Below are 14,944 nucleotides of genomic sequence, written 5' to 3'. Positions count from 1 at the left end.
CCCCTAGTTATAAAGTGCATCTCAATGGAGACTCTTGTGACCCCCACCGCCCCAAGTTATAATGTGCGGCTCCATGGAGACTCTTGTGACCCCCACCGCCCGTAGTTATAACATGCGGCTACATTCAGACTCTTGTAACCCTCACCACCCCTAGTTATAGTGTGCATCTCAATGGAGACTCTTGTGACCCCCACCGCCCCTAGTTATAATGTGCGGCTCCATGGAGACTCTTGTGACCCCCACCACCCCTATTTATAACGTGCGGCTCCATGGAGACTCTTGTGACCCCCACCACCCCTAGTTATATTGTGCGGCTCAATGGAGACTCTTGTGACCCCCACCGCCCCTAGTTATAATGTGCAGCTCCATGTAGACTCTTGTGACCCCCACCACCCCTAGTTATAATGTGCGGCTCAATGGAGACTATTGTGACCCCCACCGCCCCTAGTTATAACGTGCGACTCCATGAAGAATCTTGTAACCCCCACCGCCCCTAGTTATAATGTGCGGCTCCATGGAGACTCTTGTGATCCCCTCCCCGCCCCTAGTTATAATGTGCGGCTCAATGGAGACTCTTGTGACCCCCACCGCCCCTAGTTATAACATGCAGCTCCATGGAGACTCTTGTGACCCCTACCGCCCCTAGTTATTTTGTGCGGTTCAATGGAGACTCTTGTGACCCCCACCGCCCCTAGTTATATTGTGCGGATCAATGGAGACTCTTGTGACCCCCACCGCCCCTAGTTATAATGTGCGGCTCCATGGAGACTCTTGTGACCCCCACCGCCCCTAATTATAATGTGGAGCTCCATGGAGACTCTTGTGATCCCCACCGCCCCTAGTTATAATGTGCGGCTCCATGGAGACTCTTGTGACCCCCACCGCCCCTAGTTATAATGTGCAGCTCCATGGAGACTCTTGTGACCCCCACCGCCCCTAGTTATAATGTGCGGCCCAATGGAGACTCTTGTAACCCCCACCACCCCTGGTTATAACGTGCATCTCAATGGCGACTCTTGTGACCCCCACCACCCCTAGTTATAATGTGCGGCTCCATGGAGACTCTTGTGACCCCCACCGCCCCTAGTTATAATGTGCAGCTCCATGGAGACTCTTGTGACCCCCACCGCCCCTAGTTATAATGTGCGGCCCAATGGAGACTCTTGTAACCCCCACCACCCCTAGTTATAACGTGCATCTCAATGGAGACTCTTGTGACCCCCACCGCCCCTAGTTATAATGTGCGGCTCCATGGAGACTCTTGTGACCCCCCCCCGCCGATAGTTATATTGTGCGGCTCCATGGAGACTCTTGTGTCCCCCACCACCTCTAGTTATATTGTGCGGCTCAATGGAGACTCTTGTGACCCCCACCGCCCCTAGTTATAATGTGCGGCTCCATGGAGACTCTTGTGACCCCCACCGCCCCTAGTTATAATGTGCGGCTCAATGGAGACTCTTGTAACCCCCACCGCCCCTAGTTATAACGTGCATCTCAATGGAGACTCTTGTGACCCCCACCGCCCCAAGTTATAATGAGAGGCTCCATGGAGACTCTTGTGACCCCCACCGCCCCTAGTTATAACCTGCGGCTCCATTCAGACTCTTGTAACCCCCACCACCCCTAGTTATAACATGCATCTCAATGGAGACTCTTGTGACCCCCACCACCCCTAGTTATAATGTGCGGCTCCATGGAGACTCTTGTGACCCCCACCACCCCTATTTATAACATGCGGCTCCATGGAGACGCTTGTGACCCCCACCGCCCCTAGTTATAATGTGCGGCCCCATGAATACTCTTGTAACCCTCACCGCCCCTAGGTATAATGTGCGGCTCCATGGAGACTCTTGTGACCCCCGCCGCCCCTAGTTATAATGTGCGGCTCAATGGAGACTCTTGTGACCCCCACCGCCCCTAGTTATAACATGCGGCTCCATGGAGACTCTTGTGACCCCCACCGCCCCTAGTTATAACCTGCGGCTCCATGGAGACGCTTGTGACCCCCACCGCCCCTAGTTATAACGTGCGGCCCCATGAATACTCTTGTAACCCTCACCGCCCCTAGTTATAATGTGAGGCACCATGGAGACTCTTGTGACCCCCGCCGCCCCTAGTTATAATGTGCGGCTCAATGGAGACTCTTGTGACCCCCACCGCCCCTAGTTATAACATGCGGCTCCATGGAGATTCTTGTGACCCCCACCGCCCTAGTTATATTGTACGGCTCAATGGAGACTCTTGTGACCCCCACTGCCCCTAGTTATATTGTGCGGCTCCATGGAGACTCTTGTGAACCCCACTGCCCCTAATTATAATGTGGAGCTCCATGGAGACTCTTGTGATCCCCACCGCCCCTAGTTATAATTTGCGGCTCCATGGAGACTCTTGTGATCCCCACCACCCCTAGTTATAATGTGCAGCTCCATGGAGACTCTTGCAACCCCCACCACTCCTAGTTATAACGTAAATCTCAATGGAGACTCTTGTGACCCCCACCACCCCTAGTTATAATGTGTGGCTCCATGGAGACTCTTGTGACCCCCACCGCCCCTAGTTATAACATGCGCTCCATGGAGACTCTTGTGACCCCCACAGTCCCTAGTTATATTGTGTGGCTCAATGGAGACTCTTGTGACCCCCCCACCTCCCCTAGTTATAATGTGTGGCTCCATGGAGACTCTTGTGACCCCCACCCCGCTAGTTATAATGTGCGGCTCAATGGAGACTCTTGTGACCCCCACCGCCCCTAGTTATATTGTGTGGCTCAATGGAGACTCTTGTGACCCCCACCGCCCCTAGTTATGATGTGTGGCTCCATGGAGACTCTTGTGATCCCCACCCCCCCTAGTTATAATGTGCGGCTCAATGGAGACTATTGTGACCCCCACCGCCCCTAGTTATAACATGCAGCTCCATGAAGACTCTTGTAACCCCCACCGCCCCTAGTTATAAAGTGTGGCTCCATGGAGACTCTTGTGACCCCCACCGCCCCTAGTTATAATGTGCGGCTCAATGGAGACTCTTGTGACCCCCACCGCCCCTAGTTATAACATGCGGCTCAATGGAGACTCTTGTGACCCCCACCGCCCCTAGTTATATTGTGCGGCTCAATGGAGACTCTTGTGACCCCCACAGCCCCTAGTTATAATGTGCGGCTCCATGGAGACTCTTGTGATCCCCACCGCCCCTAGGTATAATGTGCAGCTCCATGGAGACTCTTGTGATCCCCACTGCCCCTAGTTATAATGTGCGGCTTCATGGAGACTCTCGTGACCCCCCACCGCCCTTAGTTATAATGTGCAGCTCCATGGAGACTCTTGTGACCCCCACCGCCCCTAGTTATTTTGTGCGGCTCCATGGGGACTCTTGTGACCCCCACTGCCCCTAGTTATAATGTGTGGGCCAATGGAGACTCCTGTGACCCCCACCGCCCCTAGTTATTTTGTGCGGCTCCATGGAGACTCTTGTGACCCCCACTACCCCTAGTTATAATGTGCGGCTCCATGGAGACTCTTGTGACCCCCACCGCCCCTAGTTATAACATGCGGCTCCATGGAGACTCTTGTGACCCCCACCGCCCCTAGTTATATTGTGCGGCTCAATGGAGACTCTTGTGACCCCCACCGCCCCTAGTTATAATGTGCGGCTCCATGGAGACTCTTGTGACCCCACCGCCCCTAGTCATAATGTGCGGCTCAATGGAGACTATTGTGACCCCCACCGCCCCTAGTTATAACGAGCGGCTCCATGGGGACTCTTGTGACCCCCACCGCCCCTAGTTATATTGTGCAGCTCAATGGAGACTCTTGTGACCCCCACCGCCCCTAGTTATAATGTGTGGCTCCATGGAGACTCTTGTGACCCGCACCCCCCCTAGTTATAATGTGCGGCTCAATGGAGACTCTTGTGACCCCCACCACCCCTAGTTATATTGTACGGCTGAATGGAGACTCTTATGACCCCCACCGCCCCTAGTTATAATGTGTGGCTCCATGGAGACTCTTGTGATCCCCACCCCCCCTAGTTATAATGTGCGGCTCAATGGAGACTATTGTGACCCCCACCGCCCCTAGTTATAACATGCAGCTCCATGAAGACTCTTGTAACCCCCACTGCCCCTAGTTATAAAGTGCGGCTCCATGGAGACTCTTGTGACCCCCACCGCCCCTAGTTATAATGTGCGGCTCAATGGAGACTCTTGTGACCCCCACCGCCCCTAGTTATAACATGCGGCTCAATGGAGACTCTTGTGACCCCCACCGCCCCTAGTTATATTGTGCGGCTCAATGGAGACTCTTGTGACCCCCACCGCCCCTAGTTATAATGTGCGGCTCCATGGAGACTCTTGTGACCCCCACCGCCCCTAGTTATAATGTGCAGCTCCATGGAGACTCTTGTGATCCCCACCGCCCCTAGTTATAATGTGCGGCTCCATGGAGACTCTCGTGACCCCCCACCGCCCCTAGTTATAATGTGCAGCTCCATGGAGACTCTTGTGACCCCCACCGCCCCTAGTTATAACCTGCGGCTCCATGGAGACGCTTGTGACCCCCACCGCCCCTAGTTATAACGTGCGGCCCCATGAATACTCTTGCAACCCTCACCGCCCCTAGTTATAATGTGCGGCTCAATGGAGACTCTTGTGACCCCCACTGCCCCTAGTTATAACATGCGGCTCCATGGAGACTCTTGTGACCCCCACCGCCCCTAGTTATATTGTACGGCTCAATCGAGACTCTTGTGACCCCCACTGCCCCTAGTTATATTGTGCGGCTCCATGGAGACTCTTGTGACTCCCACCGCCCCTAATTATAATGTGGAGCTCCATGGAGACTCTTGTGATCCCCACCGCCCCTAGTTATAATGTGCGGCTCCATGGAGACTCTTGTGATCCCCACCGCCCCTAGTTATAATGTGTGGCTCCATGTAGACTCTTGTGACCCCCACCACCCCTAGTTATAATATGCGGCTCAATGGAGACTCTTGTGACCCCCACCGCCCATAGTTATATTGTGCGGCTCAATGGAGACTCTTGTGACCCCCACTGGCCCTAGTATTGATGTGTGGCTCCATGGAGACTCTTGTGATCCCCAACCCCCCTAGTTATAATGTGCGGCTCAATGGAGACTATTGTGACCCCCACCGCCCCTAGTTATAACATGCGGCTCATGGAGACTCTTGTGACCCCCACCGCCCCTAGTTATATTGTGCGGCTCAGTGGAGACTCTTGTGACCCCCACCGCCCCTAGTTATAATGTGCGGCTCCATGGAGACTCTTGTGACCCCCACCGCCCCTAGTTATAATGTGCAGCTCCATGGAGACTCTTGTGATCCCCACCGCCCCTAGTTATAATGTGCGGCTCCATGGAGACTCCCGTGACCCCCAACCACCCTTAGTTATAATGTGCAGCTCCATGGAGACTCTTGTGACCCCCACCGCCCCTAGTTATTTTGTGCGGCTCCATGGAGACTCTTGTGACTCCCACTGCCCCTAGTTATAATGTGTGGGCCAATGGAGACTCCTGTGACCCCCACCGCCCCTAGTTATTTTGTGCGGCTCCATGGAGACTCTTGTGACCCCCACTGCCCCGAGTTATAATGTGCGGTTCCATGGAGACTCTTGTGACCGCCACCGCCCCTAGTTATAACATGCGGTTCCATGGAGACTCTTGTGACCCCCACCGCCCCTAGTTATAATGTGCGGCTCAATGGAGACTATTGTGACCCCCACCGCCCCTAGTTATAACGTGCGGCTCCATGGGGACTCTTGTGACCCCCACCGCCCCTAGTTATATTGTGCAGCTCAATGGAGACTCTTGTGACCCCCACCGCCCCTAGGTATAATGTGTGGCTCCATGGAGACTCTTGTGACCCGCACCCCCCCTAGTTATAATGTGCGGCTCAATGGAGACTCTTGTGACCCCCATCGCCCCTAGTTATATTGTGCGGCTCAATGGAGACTCTTGTGACCCCCACCGCCCCTAGTTATAATGTGTGGCTCCATGGAGACTCTTGTGATCCCCACCCCCCTAGTTATAATGTGCGGCTCAATGGAGACTATTGTGACCCCCACCGCCCCTAGTTATAACATGCAGCTCCATGAAGACTCTTGTTACTCCCACCGCCCCTAATTATAATGTGGAGCTCCATGGAGACTCTTGTGACCCCCACCGCCCCTAGTTATAACGTGCGGCTCCATGGGGACTCTTGTGACCCCCACCGCCCCTAGTTATATTGTGCAGCTCAATGGAGACTCTTGTGACCCCCACCGCCCCTAGGTATAATGTGTGGCTCCATGGAGACTCTTGTGACCCGCACCCCCCCTAGTTATAACGTGCGGCCCCATGAATACTCTTGTAACCCTCACCGCCCCTAGTTACAATGTGCGGCTCAATGGAGACTCTTGTGACCCCCACTGCCCCTAGTTATAACAGGCGGCTCCATGGAGACTCTTGTGACCCCCACCGCCCCTAGTTATATTGTACGGCTCAATCGAGACTCTTGTGACCCCCACTGCCCCTAGTTATATTGTGCGGCTCCATGGAGACTCTTGTGACTCCCACCGCCCCTAATTATAATGTGGAGCTCCATGGAGACTCTTGTGATCCCCACCGCCCCTAGTTATAATGTGCGGCTCCATGGAGACTCTTGTGATCCCCACCGCCCCTAGTTATAATCTGTGGCTCCATGGAGACTCTTGTGACCCCCACCCCCCCTAGTTATAATATGCGGCTCAATGGAGACTCTTGTGACCCCCACCGCCCATAGTTATATTGTGCGGCTCAATGGAGACTCTTGTGACCCCACTGCCCCTAGTTATGATGTGTGGCTCCATGGAGACTCTTGTGATCCCCAACCCCCCTAGTTATAATGTGCGGCTCAATGGAGACTATTGTGACCCCCACCGCCCCTAGTTATAACATGCGGCTCATGGAGACTCTTGTGACCCCCACCGCCCCTAGTTATATTGTGCGGCTCAATGGAGACTCTTGTGACCCCCACCGCCCCTAGTTATAATGTGCGGCTCCATGGAGACTCTTGGGACCCCCACCGCCCCTAGTTATAATGTGCAGCTCCATGGAGACTCTTGTGATCCCCACCGCCCCTAGTTATAATGTGCGGCTCCATGGAGACTCCCGTGACCCCCAACCACCCTTAATTATAATGTGCAGCTCCATGGAGACTCTTGTGACCCCCACCGCCCCTAGTTATTTTGTGCGGCTCCATGGAGACTCTTGTGACTCCCACTGCCCCTAGTTATAATGTGTGGGCCAATGGAGACTCCTGTGACCCCCACCGCCCCTAGTTATTTTGTGCGGCTCCATGGAGACTCTTGTGACCCCCACTGCCCCGAGTTATAATGTGCGGTTCCATGGAGACTCTTGTGACCGCCACCGCCCCTAGTTATAACATGCGGTTCCATGGAGACTCTTGTGACCCCCACCGCCCCTAGTTATAATGTGCGGCTCAATGGAGACTATTGTGACCCCCACCGCCCCTAGTTATAACGTGCGGCTCCATGGGGACTCTTGTGACCCCCACCGCCCCTAGTTATATTGTGCAGCTCAATGGAGACTCTTGTGACCCCCACCGCCCCTAGGTATAATGTGTGGCTCCATGGAGACTCTTGTGACCCGCACCCCCCCTAGTTATAATGTGCGGCTCAATGGAGACTCTTGTGACCCCCATCGCCCCTAGTTATATTGTGCGGCTCAATGGAGACTCTTGTGACCCCCACCGCCCCTAGTTATAATGTGTGGCTCCATGGAGACTCTTGTGATCCCCACCCCCCCTAGTTATAATGTGCGGCTCAATGGAGACTATTGTGACCCCCACCGCCCCTAGTTATAACATGCAGCTCCATGAAGACTCTTGTAACCCCCACTGCCCCTAGTTATAAAGTGCGGCTCCATGGAGACTCTTGTGACCCCCACCACCCCTAGTTATAATGTGCGGCTCAATGGAGACTCTTGTGACCCCCACCGCTCCTAGTTTATAACATGCGGCTCAATGGAGACTCTTGTGACCCCCACCGCCCCTAGTTATATTGTGCGGCTCAATGGAGACTCTTGTGACCCCCACCGCCCCTAGTTATAATGTGCGGCTCCATCGAGACTCTTGTGACCCCCACCGCCCCTAGTTATAATGTGCAGCTCCATGGAGACTCTTGTGATCCCCACCGCCCCTAGTTATAATGTGCGGCTCCATGGAGACTCTTGTGACACCCACCACCCCTAGTTATAATGTGCGGCTCAATGGAGACTCTTGTGACCCCCACCGCCCCTAGTTTATAACATGCGGCTCAATGGAGACTCTTGTGACCCCCACCGCCCCTAGTTATATTGTGCGGCTCAATGGAGACTCTTGTGACCCCCACCGCCCCTAGTTATAATGTGCGGCTCCATGGAGACTCTTGTGACCCCCACCGCCCCTAGTTATAATGTGCAGCTCCATGGAGACTCTTGTGATCCCCACCGCCACTAGTTATAATGTGCGGCTCCATGGAGACTCTTGTGACCCCCCACCGCCCCTAGTTATAATGTACAGCTCCATGGAGACTCTTGTGACCCCCACCGCCCCTAGTTATTTTGTGCGGCTCCATGGAGACTCTTGTTACCCCCACTGCCCCTAGTTATAATGTGCGGGCCAATGGAGACTCCTATGACCCCCACCGCCCCTAGTTATTTTGTGCGGCTCCATGGAGACTCTTGTGACCCCCACTGCCCCTAGTTATAATGTGCGGCTCCATGGAGACTCTTGTGACCCCCACCGCCCCTAGTTATAACATGCGGCTCCATGGAGACTATTGTGACCCCCACCGCCCCTAGTTATATTGTGCGGCTCAATAGAGACTCTTGTGACCCCCACCGCCCCTAGTTATAATGTGTGGCTCCATGGAGACTCTTGTGACCCCCACCGCCCCTAGTTATAATGTGTGGCTCAATGGAGACTATTGTGACCCCCACCGCCCCTAGTTATAACGTGCGGCTCCATGAAGACTCTTGCAACCCCCACCACCCCTAGTTATAATGTGCAGCTCCATGGAGACTCTTGTGTCCCCCACCACCCCTAGTTATAATGTGCGGCTCAATGGAGACTCTTGTGACCCCCACCGCCCCTAGTTATAACTTGCGGCTCCATGGAGACTCTTGTGACCCCCACCGCCCCTAGTTATATTGTGCAGCTCCATGGAGACTCTTGTGACCCCCACCGCCCCTAGTTATAAATTGCGGCTTCATGGAGACTCTTGTGACCCCCACCGCCCCTAGTTATAAATTGCGGCTCCATGGAGACTCTTGTGACCCCCACCGCCCCTAGTTATATTGTGCGGCTCCATGGAGACTCTTGTGACTCCCACTGCCCCTAGTTATAAATTGCGGCTCCGGGAGACTCTTGTGACTCCCACCGCCCCTAGTTATATTGTGCAGCTCCATGGAGACTCTTGTGATCCCCACCGCCCCTAGTTATAATGTGCGGCTCCATGGAGACTCTTGTGACCCCCCACCGCCCCTAGTTATAATGTGCAGCTCCATGGAGACTCTTGTGACCCCCACCGCCCCTAGTTATTTTGTGCGGCTCCATGGAGACTCTTGTTACCCCCACTGCCCCTAGTTATAATGTGCGGGCCAATGGAGACTCCTGTGACCCCCACCGCCCCTAGTTATTTTGTGCGGCTCCATAGAGACTCTTGTGACCCCCACTGCCCCTAGTTATAATATGCGGCTCCATGGAGACTCTTGTGATCCCCACCGCCCCTAGTTATAACATGCGGCTCCATGGAGACTCTTGTGACCTCCACCGCCCCTAGTTATATTGTGCGGCTCAATGGAGGCTCTTGTGACCCCCACCGCCCCTAGTTATAATGTGTGGCTCCATGGAGACTCTTGTGACCCCCACCGCCCCTAGTTATAATGTGTGGCTCAATGGAGACTATTGTGACCCCCACCGCCCCTAGTTATAACGTGCGGCTCCATGAAGACTCTTGCAACCCCCACCACCCCTAGTTATAATGTGCAGCTCCATGGAGACTCTTGTGACCCCCACCACCCCTAGTTATAATGTGCGGCTTAATGGAGACTCTTGTGACCCCCACCACCCCTAGTTATAACGTGCAGCTCCATGGAGACTCTTGTGACCCCCACCGCCCCTAGTTATATTGTGCAGCTCCATGTCGACTCTTGTGACCCCCACCACCCTTAGTTATAAATTGCGGCTTCATGGAGACTCTTGTGACCCCCACCGCCCCTAGTTATAAATTGCGGCTCCATGGAGACTCTTGTGACCCCCACCGCCCCTAGTTATATTGTGCGGCTCCATGGAGACTCTTGTGACTCCCACTGCCCCTAGTTATAAATTGCGGCTCCGGGAGACTCTTGTGACTCCCACCGCCCCTAGTTATATTGTGCGGCTCCATGGAGACTCTTGTGACCCCCACCGCCCCTAGTTATAATGTGCGGCTCAATGGAGACTATTGTGATCCCACCGCCCCTAGTTATATTGTGCGGCTCAATGGAGACTCTTGTGACCCCAACCGCCCCTAGTTATAATGTGTGGCTCAATGTAGACTCTTGTGATCCCTACCGCCCCTAGTTTTTTTGTGCGGCTCAATGGAGACTTTTGTGACCCCCACCGCCCCTATTTATAATGTGCGGCTCCATGGAGACTCTTGTGACCCCCACCACCCCTAATTATAATGTGCAGCTCCATGGAGACTATAGACTCTTGTGACCCCCACCGCCCCTAGTTATAATGTGCGGCTCCATGGAGACTCTTGAAACCCCCACCGCCCCTAGTTATAATGTGCAGCTCCATCGAGACTCTTGTGACCCCCACCGCCCCTAGTTATAATGTGCAGCTCAATGGAGACTCTTGTGACCCCCCACCGCCCCTAGTTATAAATTGCAGCTCCATGGAGACTCTTGTGACCCCCACTACCCCTAGTTATAAATTGCGGCTCCATGGAGACTCTTGTGACCCCCACCGCCCCTAGTTATAATGTGCGGCTCAATGGAGACTCGTGACCCCCACAACCCCTAGTTATAATGTGCGGCTCAATGGAGACTCTTGTGACCCCCACCGCCCCTAGTTATAATTTGCGGCTCAATGGAGACTCTTGTGACCCCACCGCCCCTAGTTATAATGTGCGGCTCAATGGAGACTCTTGTGACCCCCACCGCCCCTAGTTATAATGTGCGGCTCAGTGGAGACTCTTGTGACCCCACCGCCCCTAGTTATAATGTGCGGCGCAATGGAGACTCTTGTGACCCCACCGCCCCTAGTTATAATGTGCGGCTCAATGGAGACTCTTGTGACCCCACCGCCCCTAGTTATAATGTGTGGCTCAGTGGAGACTCTTGTGACCCCCACCGCCCCTAGTTATAATTTGCAGCTCAATGGAGACTCCTGTGACCCCACCGCCCCTAGTTATAATGTGCGGCTCAATGGAGACTCTTGTGAACCCACCGCCCCTAGTTATAATGTGCGGCTCAATGGAGACTCTTGTGACCCCCACCACCCCTAGTTATAATGTGCGGCTCAGTGGAGACTCTTGTGACCCCACCGCCTCTAGTTATAATGTGCGGCTCAATGGAGAATCTTGTGACCCCACCGCCCCTAGTTATAATGTGCAAATCCATGGAGACTCTTGTGACCCTCACCGCCCCTAGTTATAATTTGCGGCTCAATGGAGACTCTTGTGACCCTGCCGCCCCTAGTTATAATGTGTGGCTCAGTGGAGACTCTTGTGACCCGCCGCCCCTAGTTATAATGTGCAGCTCCATGGAGACTCTTGTGACCCCCACTGCCCCCGCCCCTAGGGGATTATATGTTCTGCACAGTCAATTTGTGGAAGATATTAGTTGATTTTCAGTTGGTTCTTCTGCTAGAGAGTGAAGAGTTCCCCAAAGTTTGGGAATTTTAATGGAATTGGTCCGAATACCTTGTAACCTTATTAATGAAAAGTTGAGTATTTTGAACTGAAGAGGTAAAGTAGTAAGATCCAAAAGCACGGTAGAAACGGGTAGAGAATCATGGAGTGGAATTTGAGTTATGGTGCAGAAGTAATATGGGTTTAATGTTCTACCCCAGAAAACGTCAGAACAACCAAAAATGCTATTGGAGCAACCATTTGAAAGGCCATGTACACATGGGTTCTGCACTCTATAGAAAAGGATGCTCTTTTCAGAGATGGAGAAAGGTGTGACTTTATGATTCAAATTCAGGGAATCCAAATGCATGTGATGATTTCTGTGGAAGTTTAATACATGTTCATTTTTTTAACTAAAGGCTTGCTGAAGTGTTGTACAGGTTTTCTTTTGAGCCAATGGAGGCCAAGTGATCATGCACTGCTCCAGATGGACCCGTCTCCTAAATGGAAGGACAGGGCCGCAGACTCCATGATCCTGCACGTGAACAGTCACAAGAGTCGAATTAGGTGGTCCCCGCATATCATCTCCAAATTTAACATCCTTTTGTATTGAGCTTTTCCGACGGGGGTGGCATCCCTGAATGGCTCATCTAAAGTCTTATCTAACATGGAATTGTACAAGAATGACCCAGTTAAATCTAATTTTCAACAGCAAAACAAAATTGTTCACAGGAACTGCTAGAATGGATTTTGAAACTCTGGCCTGGTGGACAGATGTTTAGGAGGCTGCGCTTATTATTGTGAACCGGAAGCAACTTCTGGGAGTTTAGCCAAACCAATCAAGGTAGCATGGAGAGAGGCCAAGGCTAAACCTCAGGAGAGGTGAGTGCGGTTCAGTGGTGCACAATGAGTGCACACAGTGAAATACCAAGGATTACACCTAGACAGTTAGTTATAAAAATAACTCATTTATTATAGGCCCAGAAAGCACATGAAAATTGACTACTAGCAAGTAATATTATCTCACAATACTGAGCTACAAAACAACATATATACAGTCACTGTAGTTGCTGCAGAACAATCCAATAATCCCCCATACCTGAATGGAAAGTCAAATGGTTAGAGATAGCACCAACTGCCCACAGGATTTACAATCCTAACTTTATAAATCCAACCCTAAATTGTATGGGGCCTTGTGCCCAAAGTTCACAATGTTCCGCACTGTTTTCTAAGTCTGACAAAAGTTAGGAGAGGGTTCTTGGGGATGTGGAGATTGGTCCAAAAGTTAGATAAGATAATATTTTTGCGAATAAAACTGTCCCCAGCTTCCAGACGTCTTGCACAAACAGGCAAAGCCAAACGAATGTAAACGTTTCAAAAGTTAGGAACACTTTTAACAGGGGAGATAGGAGTTCAGGTAAGTACAACTGTAACTCTCCCTCATACTCTGGTACTCCGGTTTCTCTTGTGACATGGCAGGTCTTCAGAGGGTGGTCAGGGGCAACATTTCCCTCAGTTTCTTCTGGACCTCGATACCCAGGAGTTGCAGGTTCGAGCGAGTCCCCGGTCAGCCACAGATGCTTGTGCAACATGTTCCAGTCGAAGAATGCAGCTCACTCTGGTTCAGGACTCCTCTCAGTACATGACTGGATGCGGGAAAGCAGTTTCTGGTGACAGTCCCCATTTCCGGGTGACAGCAGAGGACACAGTAGTAACAGTCGAAGTCAACCTCATATCTTGGCTCCCTTGGATATTGGAACGCCACAAATTGGCAGAGACGACCTCTGTAGGACAATATGGCAGTCCCCAAAGTTTCGAGCCAAAACACAGAACCGCGAATTTCCTATCGCGGTAGCGCCTTTTCATCTTTGGTCAGCCCACTGGACAGGGACACTTCCAAAGACTTCAATTGGCTTGGGCACTAGGAGACTTCGGGACCAGTTGTTCCCACCAGTCGAGAGGGTCAAAGCACTGACAAAGGTCTTTTGAGATCAGCAGCCCGACAGGCCTTCACTGGGACTTCAGCAAGAGTTGGTCGCCAGCCTCATCAGGGATCCTCCACGGGTCTTTCTTCGGTCTTCACAGCTGCAGAGGATACTTGGCTTCTCTTCTGATCTGCTGGAATGGCTGCAGGACCCCTCTTCTAATCCCAAAGTCAGGCGAGTGATCAGACTCAGCCCTCCAATGGCAAGATCTGCCCCACACATGCACACCAGCAGTGGTCCAATCAGGTGCCACTGTGGTCAGTGGAGTAACTTTGCTGAAAATGTTGGGGGGGACATGACATCTGAAGAAAAGGTGGCCCAGCCAAATGAATGGGGACAAAATGGTGTGCCATGAAAGTTGGGGGGGACAAACACCCCTGCCCCACCCTAAAATTACATCCATGACTGTGGGTCTCATGCAAGCATGCACACCAGACATTCAAGCACCAGTATGTGAATTGGTACCAGACAGTCCGCACCCATTTCCTGCGACCCCCACAACCAAGCCCTGCACCAGCCTGCAAAAAGCCACGTTTTACACAGGCAGTGCATGTCCATAAAATGATTTTCCTGACCTGGCAGGACAGGAAGAAGGCTGAAAGGCAAGTTTGCCAAGGAACAAACAAAATACCTTGTGGCACGGTCATGTTTGGACACTTGCCACTGTTAGGAGCCAAACACAGTAAACGTGGTAAGGCTGTTCTTTAGCACATTTTAGGTAACCAAAACATCCCTTTTGGTGTAGTCTAGGGCCATACTAAAGAACCCCATCGCACTGCATTGTAAGATGCATTGTGCAAGGATAAAATGTTACCCAAAAAAGAAACAAATTCAAAAGACCAAGGGAAACATAGGGCCTCATTACAATTGTGCCGGTCCAGAAACAACTGTGCAGGTAAGCCTACTGGCACCATTGTTTCCGGACCGGCAAACTACAACACTATGGGCGGGTGCCGTACCCCCGCGCCAGGGTCAGACCTGTCGGGCGGGACGGCATCCGCCTGCAGAGTTTTCATGGGAGCACCGGCACCCTTGTTAACGGTGCCAGTGTTCCTGTGTCACCATTCCCATGGAGTCCTATTGGACTCCA

The 14,944-nt window shown here is 52.7% G+C and overlaps 1 protein-coding gene across 1 annotated transcript in view; it reads left to right on the top strand.

Annotated features, from left to right (window-relative positions):
* Positions 1 to 14,944, top strand: part of LOC138473082 (M-phase inducer phosphatase 1-A-like) — a 403,086-nt gene that overhangs the window by 8,203 nt on the left and 379,939 nt on the right. The window lies entirely within an intron of this gene.

This window comes from Ambystoma mexicanum, chromosome 8, assembly GCF_040938575.1.
Source record: "Ambystoma mexicanum isolate Mex_15411 chromosome 8, UKY_AmexF1_1, whole genome shotgun sequence".
Lineage (NCBI taxonomy): Eukaryota > Metazoa > Chordata > Amphibia > Caudata > Ambystomatidae > Ambystoma > Ambystoma mexicanum.
This window is presented reverse-complemented; position numbering and strand designations above follow the sequence as displayed.